Source organism: Rhinoraja longicauda, chromosome 19 (assembly GCF_053455715.1).
Source record: "Rhinoraja longicauda isolate Sanriku21f chromosome 19, sRhiLon1.1, whole genome shotgun sequence".
NCBI lineage: Eukaryota > Metazoa > Chordata > Chondrichthyes > Rajiformes > Arhynchobatidae > Rhinoraja > Rhinoraja longicauda.
This window is the reverse complement of record NC_135971.1, coordinates 23674723-23685482: the sequence shown is the minus strand read 5'-3', so window position 1 is coordinate 23685482 and position 10760 is coordinate 23674723. Positions and strand designations below refer to the sequence as shown.

General features: G+C 47.4%; 1 long non-coding RNA gene across 1 annotated transcript; it reads left to right on the top strand.

Annotated features, from left to right (window-relative positions):
- The first annotated feature begins 1998 nt into the window (after window positions 1-1998).
- LOC144602734 (uncharacterized) lies at window positions 1999-10425 on the top strand. Its single transcript, XR_013548494.1, has 4 exons — window positions 1999-2009; window positions 5525-5580; window positions 8341-8395; window positions 10293-10425. It is a non-coding gene; the product is annotated as an uncharacterized LOC144602734 (long non-coding RNA).
- Window positions 10426-10760: the final 335 nt, after the last annotated feature.

The window sequence follows — 10760 nt, the reverse complement described above, 5'->3', positions numbered from 1 at the left end:
GAGAGGTTTGATCGACCCGCTCGCAGGCCCATCATCGCCCTGCGTGGCCTGGCCGCCGCACATTCCATCGCCCGGTGGGGGCTCAGGACCTTCATCGGCCTGCTCGGCTCGGCCCTGGGACTTTCCATCGCCCGGCGGGGGCTTCAAAAGTCGGGAGCCTCGATCGCCTCTTGGCACCACGGGAGAAGAATGAGGAGGAGATAAGACTTTTCTTTGCCTTCCATCACAGTGAGGGTGTGCCTGGAGCAATCACTGTGATGGCTGTTTGTGTTAAAATTGTAATTGTGTGTCTTGTGTTCTTTATTGCCGGACCCCTGACGTGAGAGGACGCTGGCGCTGTTTGTTCGCCGCTTCTCCGTCAGGATAGTTCGTCTGTTTGTTTTTATGTCTTGACTGTTTTTGTAAAGCGTCTTTGAGCATTTGGAAAAGCGCTATATAAAATAAATGTTTATTATTATTATAAACTAAACTCAACTCAACCAAACGAAACTAAAATAAACTGAACTAAGCTTCGAGAAGGAAACTCTAAACACCAAACTGCGTGCCACTAAGGAAAAATAAGTTGCCAAACTATTTTTATTTCAAAAGTTGACGTTCCACATTCTTGTCTACAGAATACACATTCTTCCTGCATCTACGCATCAAAATTCCAATCATTTGTTAAAACCTGTTCACCCTCAACGCCCTTTGTTTTATTTTTGGTTTACTGTAAATAAGGTGGGACTGAACTATTGGGAATGACAGTAATTCAAACAATCCTAAAGATCATTCTGCTGGTGTGAATCGTACATACATTTGTGCTGGAAATGTAAATTAGTCCCTAGTATGTGTAGGATAATGTGTGGGGATTGCTGGTCTGTGGGACAAAGTAAACTAAACTGAACTGAACTAAACTATACTAAACTCAACTGAACTCATCTAAACTAAACTGAATAAATTAAACTAAACTAAACTAATCTAAACTAAACCAAACCAAACCAAACCAAACCAATCTAATCTAATCTAAACTAAACTAAACTAAATTCAACTCAACTCAACTAAACTATCGTTTCCCTTTTCTCTGACCAGTGTGAAGGGTCTCGACCGGAAACGTCAACCAATCTTTCTCTCCAAAGATGCTGCCCGTCCCGCTGAGTTACTCCAGCATTTTGTGTCGATCCTCGGTTTTAACCAGCATCTGCAGTTCCTTTCTGCACACCAGTTAGATTGCTGGTCGATTGAGTTTCGAAACAGAAACTGTTTTTTTGAATTGGGAGGGGATGGGAGACAGAGGGGGAGGGATGGAGGAAGGGTTGAGGGGGAGAGGATGGAGGGGGAGAGGATGGTGGGTGGAGGCGATGGAGGGGGGTGGGGGAGAGGGGATAGAGGGGGAGGGGGAAGGGGGAGGGACGGTAGAGGGGAGGGGAGGGAGGGGGAGGGGAGGGAAGGCATGGAGTGGGTGGAGGGGATGGAGGGGAGGGGGCGAGGGAGAGGGGATAGAGGGGGAGGGGGAGGAACGGTGGAGGGGAGGGGAGGGATGGGATGGATGGAGGGGGAGGGAGGGGATGGAGGGGGAGGGGATGAGGAGGGAGGAGGGGATGGAGTGGAGGGGTGGAGGGAGAGGGAGAGATGGAGGGAGGGGGAGGGGGGGGGGGGTTGGAGGGGAGCGGGAGGGGATGCAACAACCGGTAAGTCACAGAAGAGTGGGTCTTTGGGAAAGCAGGAAGACCAAACCGTGGTGGGATTGGGTTACAGCTGCTGGCAAAGTCAAAGAATGACTTGGAGAAGGGTCTCGACCCGAACCGTCGCCCACCCCTTCTCTCCAGAGATGCTGCCTGACCTGCTGAGTTACTCCAGCACTCTGTGTCTGTTTCCAGAGATGCTGCCTGACCTGCTGAGTTATTATTGTCTCCTGTCTGTGTTTGTTTCCACGTGTAGGCATTAACGGCAGCGGGGTGGAGCTAAAGGCACCAAATATATAAAGGGAAATGATCTGAGGAACTTGTACAAACCCGGACATCCACCGCCCAGTGAGTATTTTTCACTGTTTTTTACAAATTGGATCACTGGCTGAATCCAGAGTGGTGGGATTGGGTTGCTGGATGGAAGAACTTGTCTATCCCTCCTCCGGCTTCTAGTAGTTCATGTGAAACATTTACACCAGTCCACGTTAAGCCGCCTGTAAATAATGTAGCAGTCTGTCTCACTGCAGAGAGACACAGAAGTGCTGGGGTAACTCAACGGGACGGGCAGCGTCTCTGGAGAGGAGGAAAGGGGTGACATTTCGGGTCGAGACCCTTCCCCAGGGTCTCAGAATCTCAGGGCTGAGCTCCAGGTTAATAAGATGAAACTGGACCACGGGTGGTGCAGCGGAAGAGTTGCTGCCACACAGCGCCAGAGACCCTGGTTCCATCCCGACCTCGGGTGTTGTATGTGCAGAGTTTGTACCTTCTCCCCTGTGACCTGCGTGGGTTTTCTCCGGGTGCTCCGGTTTCCCCCCACACTCCAAAGACCTCCAAAGGTTAATTGGCTTGGTTGGAAACTAATCAATTGCCCCTCGTGTGCGTAGTATCCATGGGACTGACATATGAGGAAAGATTGAAAAGACTAGGTTTGTTAATTTGAAATAAAAACATTGAATTACCTAACTTTTCCCTTAAAAAAGATTGTAATTGATAATAGAAAAAAAATAAAATCCCTGATTCAGGGCAAGGGAACTAAAAAAATTATATCTTCAATGTATAAAATGTTACAAAAATCTAGTCCAAAGACAGGAATTCAAAAATCAAGACAAAGATGGGAAACAGATCTGAATATTAGCATAGATGAACCAAGTTGGGAAAGATTATGTTTAGAAAGTATGAAAAATACTATTAATGTGAGATATAGTTTAGTACAATACAATTTTTTACGTCAACTATATTTAACTCCAAAAAAATTAAACAATTTAAATCCAAATTTACCTGAAATTTGTTTTAGATGCAACCAGGATGTGGGTACTTTTTTACACTCCACATGGGCATGTCCGAAGGTAACTCCTTTTTGGAAAGACCTAAAAAACTTTTTGGAACAATTGATGAATAAGACCATACCATTGGACTCAAGGTTGTTTTTATTGGGAGATACTAAAGGAATATTACCAAGATTAATTTTAGATAAATATCAGGAAAGATTTCTCAAAATAGCAATAGCAATAGCAAAAAAAGGTGTGGCGGTCACTTGGAAAGATCACAATGAAATAAGAATTGCAAGATGGTATGCAGAAATGCGTAGTTGTATCCCATTAGAAAAAGCTACTTATAATCTGAGAAATAAATATGATTTCATTTTGAAACTTTGGAACCCATTCACTTTAAAACTAGGTTTAAGAATTGGAAATATTTAATTTAAGGATTGTTTTGATACCCGTAAAAAGAATTTAATAAGAAATTAGCCGGAAGTGTTTCCTTCTTGTCTCCAGGTTTCCTTCTTTCTTCTTTCTTTCTTTCTTTACTTTTTAATTTTTTTTAATTTAAATTTATTTTTATTTTTATTTTTATTTTTTATTTTTTATCTTTCTTCTTCTTTTTCCTCTTTTTTTTCTTTTCTAACTGCGGGGTTGGGGGGAGGGGGGTTGTGGGTGGGGAGATAATACAGAACAATACAAGTATAAGCGAATTTAAAATGTATAATCGAATTTATAATGTAGGTACCATCGCGTACTATGAGTTCATACATGTATTTATTTTGTTAAAATTTAAATAAAATTTTTAAAAAATTAAAAAAAGACTAGGTTTGTATTCACTGGAGTTTAGAAGGATGAGAGGGGATCTTATAGAGACATGTAAGAGACTCTGTGCGTCTACCCCTGAGATGGCGGGACTAGGTTCATGAGATTGATCCCTGGGATGGCGGGACTGTCATATGAGGAAAGATTGAAAAGACTAGGTTTGTATTCACTGGTGTTTAGAAGGATGAGAGGGGATCTTGTATAAAATTATAAAAGGACTGGACAAGCTAGATGCGGGAAAAATGTTCCCAATGTTGGGTGAGTCCAGAACCAGGGGCCACACAGTCTTAGAATAAAGGGGAGGCCATTTAAAACTGAGGTGAGAAGGAACTTTTTCACCCCAGAGAGTTGTGAATTTGTGGAATTTTCTGCCACAAGAGGGAAGTGGAGGCCAATTCACTGGATGGATTTAAGAGAGAGAGAGTTAGACAGAGCTTAAGGGGCGAGTGGAATCAAGGGATATGGGGAGAAGGCAGGCACGGGTTGCTGATTGTGGATGATCAGCCATGATCACAATGAATGGCCTCCTCCTGCACCTATTGTTCTATGTTTCTATAGTGTGAGTGTGCTGGGTCACTGGTCAGTAAGGGCCTGTTTCCCAGCTGTATCTCTAGAATCTAATTGTGGGCAAAAGATAAATGACTCAGTGGAGATAAGACGCAAAATGCTGGAGTAACTCGGAGGGTCAGGCAGCATCTCTGGAGAAAGTTCGAGTCCAGGACCAGGGATTCAGGTTTAGTGGGTAGAGTGGATGGGGAGAGGATGTTTCCACTAGTGGGAGAGTCTAGGACCAGAGGTCACAGCCTCGGAATTAAAGGACGTTCCTTTAGGAAGGAGCTGAGGAGGAATTTCTTCAGTCAGAGGGTGGTGAATCTGTGGGCTTCATTGCCATTGAAGGCTGTGGAGGCCAAGTCAGTGGATATTTTTTGGGCAGGGATAGATAGATTCTTGATTAGTGCGGGTATCAGGGGTTACGGGGAGAAGGCAGGAGAATGGGGTTGGGAGGGAGAGATCGATCAGCCTTGATTGAATGGCGGAGTAGACTTGATGGGCCGAATGGCCTAATTCTGATCTATCACTTATGAACTTATGTAAAGGAACAGGTGACTTTTCGGGTCGAGACTCAATAGACAATAGGTGCAGGAGTAGGCCATTCGGCCCTTCGAGCCAGCACCGCCATTCAATGTGATCATGGCTGATCATTCTCAATCAGTACCCCGTTCCTGCCTTCTCCCCATACCCCCTGACTCCGCTATCCTTAAGAGCTCTATCTAGCTCTCTCTTGAATGCATTCAGAGAATTGGCCTCCACTGCCTTCTGAGGCAGAGAATTCCACAGATTTGCAACTCTCTGACTGAAAAAGTTTTTCCTCATCTCCCTTCTAAACGGCCTACCCCTTATTCTTAAACTGTGGCCCCTGGTTCTGGACTCCCCCAACATTGGGAACATGTTTCCTGCCTCTATCGTGTCCAACCCCTTAATAATCTTATATGTTTTGATAAGATCCCCTCTCATCCTTCTAAATTCCTAGTGTATAGAAGCCTAGCCACTCCAGTCTTTCAACATACGACAGTCCCGCCATTCCGGGAATTAACCTAGTAAACCTACGCTGCACGCCCTCAATACTCAAAATGGATAGGACGGGTGTGGAGGGATATGGACCAAACGCGGGCAGGTGGGGCCAGTGTAGCTGGGGCATGTTGGCAGGTGTGGGCAAGTTGGGCCGATGGGCCTGTATCACTCTATCACTCTACACTGTCACTCTGTTACCTACAGGATGCCAGGACTTGTTGCAGAAACGTCAAATGGACATGGCAGCCAACAAAAGGAAGGTAAAACTGTTGCTCCTCGAAAAAATAAAATTTCAGATGTTTTGGAAAGTGAAGATTCTCCATGTGTAGGAAGCAACAGCAGATGCTGGTTTCCACTGAAGATAGACACAAAATGCTGGAGTAACTCAGCGTGACAGGCAGCATCTCAATAGACAATAGACTATTCAATAGTCTAGACAATAGTCTAGACAATAGACAATAGATGCCGGAGTAGGCCATTCAGCCCTTCGAGCCAGCACCGCCATTCAATGCGATCATGGCTGATCACTCTCAATCAGTACCCCGTTCCTGCCTTCTCCCCATACCCCCTCACTCCGCTATCCTTAAGAGCTCTATCCAGCTCTCTCTTGAAAGCATCCAACGAACTGGCCTCCACTGCCTTCTGAGGCAGAGAATTCCACACCTTCACCACTCTCTGACTGAAAAAGTTCTTCCTCATCTCTGTTCTAAATGGCCTACCCCTTATTCTTAAACTGTGGCCCCTTGTTCTGGACTCCCCCAACATTGGGAACATGTTTCCTGCCTCTAATGTGTCCAATCCCCTAATTATCTTATATGTTTCAATAAGATCCCCCCTCTTCCTTCTAAATTCCAGTGTATACAAGCCTAATTGCTCCAGCCTTTCAACATACGACAGTCCCGCCATTCCGGGAATTAACCTAGTGAACCTACGCTGCACGCCCTCCCGGAGAGAAGGAATTGTTTGTGGGTTCTAGGAGCAGAATGAGGCCATTCAGCCCATCAAGTCTACTCCGCCATTCAATCATGGCTGATCTATCTCTCCCTCCCAGCCCCATTCTCCTGCCTTCTCCCCATAACCTCTGACACCCATAGAATCTGGGTTGTACAGGGCATTGGTGAGACCGCACCTGGAGTATTGTGTGCAATCTGAGGAAAGACGTTCTTGCCTTACAAGGAGTACAGAGAAGGTTCACCAGATTGATCCCTGGGATGGCGGGACTTTCATATGAAGAAAGACTGGATAGACTCGGCTTGTACTCGCTGAAATTTAGAAGACTGAGGGGGGATTTTATAGAAACATATAAAATTCTTAAGGGGTTGGAGAGGCTAGATGCGGGAAGATTGTTCCCGATGTTGGGGGAGTCCAGAACCAGGGGTCACAGCTTAAGGATAAGGGGGAAGTCTTTTAGGACCGAGATGAGAAAACATTTCTTCACACAGAGAGTGGTGAGTCTGTGGAATTCTCTGCCACAGAAGGTAGTTGAGGCCAGTTCATTGGCTATATTTAAGAGGGAGTTAGATGTGGCCCTTGTGGCTAAAGGGATCAGGGGGTATGGAGAGAAGGCAGGTACAGGTTACTGAGCTGGATGATCAGCCATGATCATATTGAATGGCGGTGCAGGCTCGAAGGGCCGAATGGCCTACTCCTGCACCTATTTTCTATGTTTCTAATCTATCTATCTCTGCCTTTAAAAACATCCATTGGCTTGGCCTCCACAGTCTTGTGTGGCAATGAATCCCACAGATTCACCACCCTCTGACTAAAGAAATCCCTGCTCAACTTCTTTCCTTTCATTCTGAGGCTGTGCCCTCTGGTCTGAGACTCTCCCACTCATGGCGACATCCTCTTCACATCCACTCTGAATGTATCCAATGAACCTTTTGAAATCAAAAGCTTTTTGTTGTTATGCTATCCAGTCAATGGCAAGACTATACATGATTACAATCAAGATAAAGAGTACAACATTTAGTGCAAGATAAAGTCCGATTAAAGATAGTCCGAAGGTCTCCAATGAAACATAGAAAATAGGTGCAGGAGGAGGCCATTCGGCCCCGAGCCAGCGCCGCCATTCATTGTGATCATGGCTGATCAGTAACCCGTGCCTGCCTTCTCCCCATATCCCTTGATTCCACTAGCCCCTAGAGCTCTATCTAACTCTCTTTTAAATTAATCCAGTGAATTGGCCTCCACTGCCCTCTGTGGCAGAGAATTCCACAAATTCACAACTCTCTGGGTGAAAAAGAGAGAGAGAGAGAGAGAGAGAGAGAGAGAGAGAGAGAGAGAGAGAGAGAGAGAGAGAGAGAGAGAGAGAGAGAGAGAGAGGAAAAATGAGAGAGGAAAAATGAGAGAGGAAAAATGAGAGAGGAAGTGGGAGAGAGCATGAGAGGGGAGAGTGGGAGGGAGGGACAGAGAGAGGGAGGGAGGGAGAGAAGGATGGGGGGACAGAGAGAGAGGGAGTGAGGGGGAGAGAGGGAGAGAGAGGGGAGAGAGAGAGAGAGAGAGAGAGAGAGAGGGGGAGAGAGGGAGAGAGTGAGGGAGTGAGAGGAAGAGTGACAGGGAGAAAGAGAGGGAGAGAGCGTGAGAGGGGGAGGGGAGAGGGAGGGTGAGGGCGAGAGAGAGAGAAAGAGGGAGAGGAAGGGGAGAGGGGGAGGGGAGAGGGAGAGATGGATAGAGAGAGAAGGGGAGAAGGGGGGAGAGAGATGGATAGAGGGGGAGAGGGGGGAGAGAGAAATAGGGGAGAGGGGGAGGGACAGGGAGGGAGGGATAGAGGGAGAGAGAGAGAGGGAGGGTGGGGGGAGAGAGATAGAAAGAGGAAGAGGGAGGGGGAGAGAGGGAGGGGAGGAGAGGGAGGGGGACTGGGAGGAGGGGAGAGAGGGGCTAAAGAGGGAGAGAGGGTGGGACGGTGAGGGGGAGGAGAAAGAGGGGGAGGGGAGAGAGGGAGAGGGGCTTGTGGGGAGCTGTAGGTGATGGAAGGTGGGGAGAGGGTAATACTTTAACATTTGATGCGTTTATCACAGGTCACAAAGTGGCAACAAAAACGCGCATGAAGCGGAAACAGGACAATTGGAGCAGGTGAGATGTGAGCTCACAGGGTGGCGCAGCGGTAGAGTTGCTGCCTCACTGCGCCAGAGACCCGGGTCCCATCCTGACCACGGGCGCTGTTTGTGCGGAGTTTGCACGTTCTCCCCGTGACCGGCGTGGGTTCTCTCCCAGATCTTCCCTCCCACGCTCCAAAGACGTGCAGGTTTGTAGGTTAATTGGCTTCGGTAAAGATTGTAAATTGTCCCCAGTGTGTGTGTGGGATAGTGTTAGTGTGCGGGGATCGCTGGGCGGCACGGACTCGGCGGGCCGAAGGGGCCTATTTCCGCGCTGTATCTCTAAACTAAACTAAACTAATGGGAAAGGGTGGACACAAAATGCTGGAGTAACTCAGCGGGTCAGGCAGCATCTCGGGAGAGAAGGAATGGGTGATGTTTCAGGACAAGACCCTTCTTTGGAGTGGAAAAGGAAAGGGTTATGGGCCAAACGCAGGCAGGTGGGATGAGTGTGGATGGGGCGTGTTGGACAAGTCGGGCCGAAGGGTCTGTTTCCACACTCCATGACTCTATAACATTAGGTTTAATTTTACTCTAACATTGGACATTTCTACTCTGGGCAAAATGGTTGTTACTGTCTACCCCATCTACCCCTCTCATAATTTTATTGTTCGAGGTTTTGCGGGTGAGTTAGGAGAATTTCCATTAAGGTCATAAGAGGGATAGGAGTAGAGTTAAGCCATTCAATCATGGCTGACCTATCTCTCCCACCTCACCCCCTTCTCCACATAGGATATGGTGTAAGTGTGTGTGCCACCCGATATGGTGTAAGTGTGTGTGTGTGTGTGTGTGTGTGTGTATATTTTTACACACTGCCTTCTATGTGCAACATAGAAAACAGGTGCAGGAGGAGGCCATTCGAGCCAGCATCGCCATTCATTGTGATCATGGCTGATCATTCTCAATCAGTAACCTGTGCCTGCCTTCTCCCCATGTCCCTTGATTCCACTAGCCCCTAGAGCTCTATCTAACTCTCTTTTAAATTCATCCAGTGAATTGGCCTCCACTGCCTTTTGTGGCAGAGAATCCCACAAATTCGCAACACTCTGGGTGAAAAAGTTTCTTCTCATCTCAGTTTTAAATGGCCTCCCTTTTATTCTTAGAATGTGTGGCCCCTGGTTCTGGACTCCCCCTACATTGGGAACATTTTTCCTGCATCGAGCTTGTCCAGTCCTTTTATAATTTTATATGTTTCTATAAGATCCCCTCTCATCCTTCTGAACGTGTTAGATCAGTTTGGCTTGTCATTCTTCTGGGCACAGACATTGTGGGCTTTAGTTTACTTTAGAGATACAGCGCGGAAACAGGCCCTTCAGCCCAACAAGTCTGTGCCGACCAGCGATCCCTGCACATTAATACTATCCTATAAGAAAATAACTGCAGATGCTGGTACAAATCGATTTATTCACAAAATGCTGGAGTAACTCAGCAGGTCAGGCAGCATCTCGGGAGAGAAGGAATGGGTGACGTTTCGGGTCGAGACCCTTCTTCAGACTGAAGTGTGTACTATCCTACACACACTAGGGATAATTTACAATCGTTGCCCCAACGTGGTAGTTTTGGTTTCGCTTTCGGTTTAAACCAACATCTGCAGTTCCTTCCTGCACACTCTTACTAATCTGGGGGCTCATTCGTCACGAGGTCATGTCATAAGGAATAGGGGCAGAATTAGGCCATTCGGCCCCATCGAGCCTACTCCGCCAATCAACCATGGCTGATCTATCTCTCCCTCCCGACCCCATTCTCCTGCCTTCTCCCCACAACCCCTGACACCCGCACTAATCGAGAATCTATCTATCTATCTCTGCCTTAATAGTATCCACTGACTTGGCATCCACAGCCTTCCCTCATTGTAGTGTCTCTCTGTTCTGCAGGCTACGGGAGCTGTTAATGGCGGTCAGCGTGTCGGCGTTTCTGGATCGCTGTATGGAGGAGAAATACGGAGTGCCGCGATCACGGAGAAGGCAGAAGTAGCGACCTGCCCCGTCCGCGGGAGCTTCAGTCCGGGAGGGGTAGAGTTTGGGGGAGGAGAGGGGAGGGGGGGAGAGGGAGAGAGATTGCAATGTTTTCGAGCCGTGAGCACGGAATCTTTCCCCTCGCCCCGCCATCCATTCTCCAACAGCGCGTTTACTCTCGAATCGACCAAGCCGCACGAGACCACCGGGATGAAAAAACAAACTGCTGGAGGAACTTGGCGGCATCTGGGGAGGCTGGTCGGAGTTTCGGGCTGGTCCCTGCACAGCCGATAGAGTCTCCAATACTCTTCCTCCACAGATGCTGCCCGACCCGCTGAGTTCCTCCAGCAGCCTGCCTTCTTTTCTATTTTTAAAAATCAATTGTTT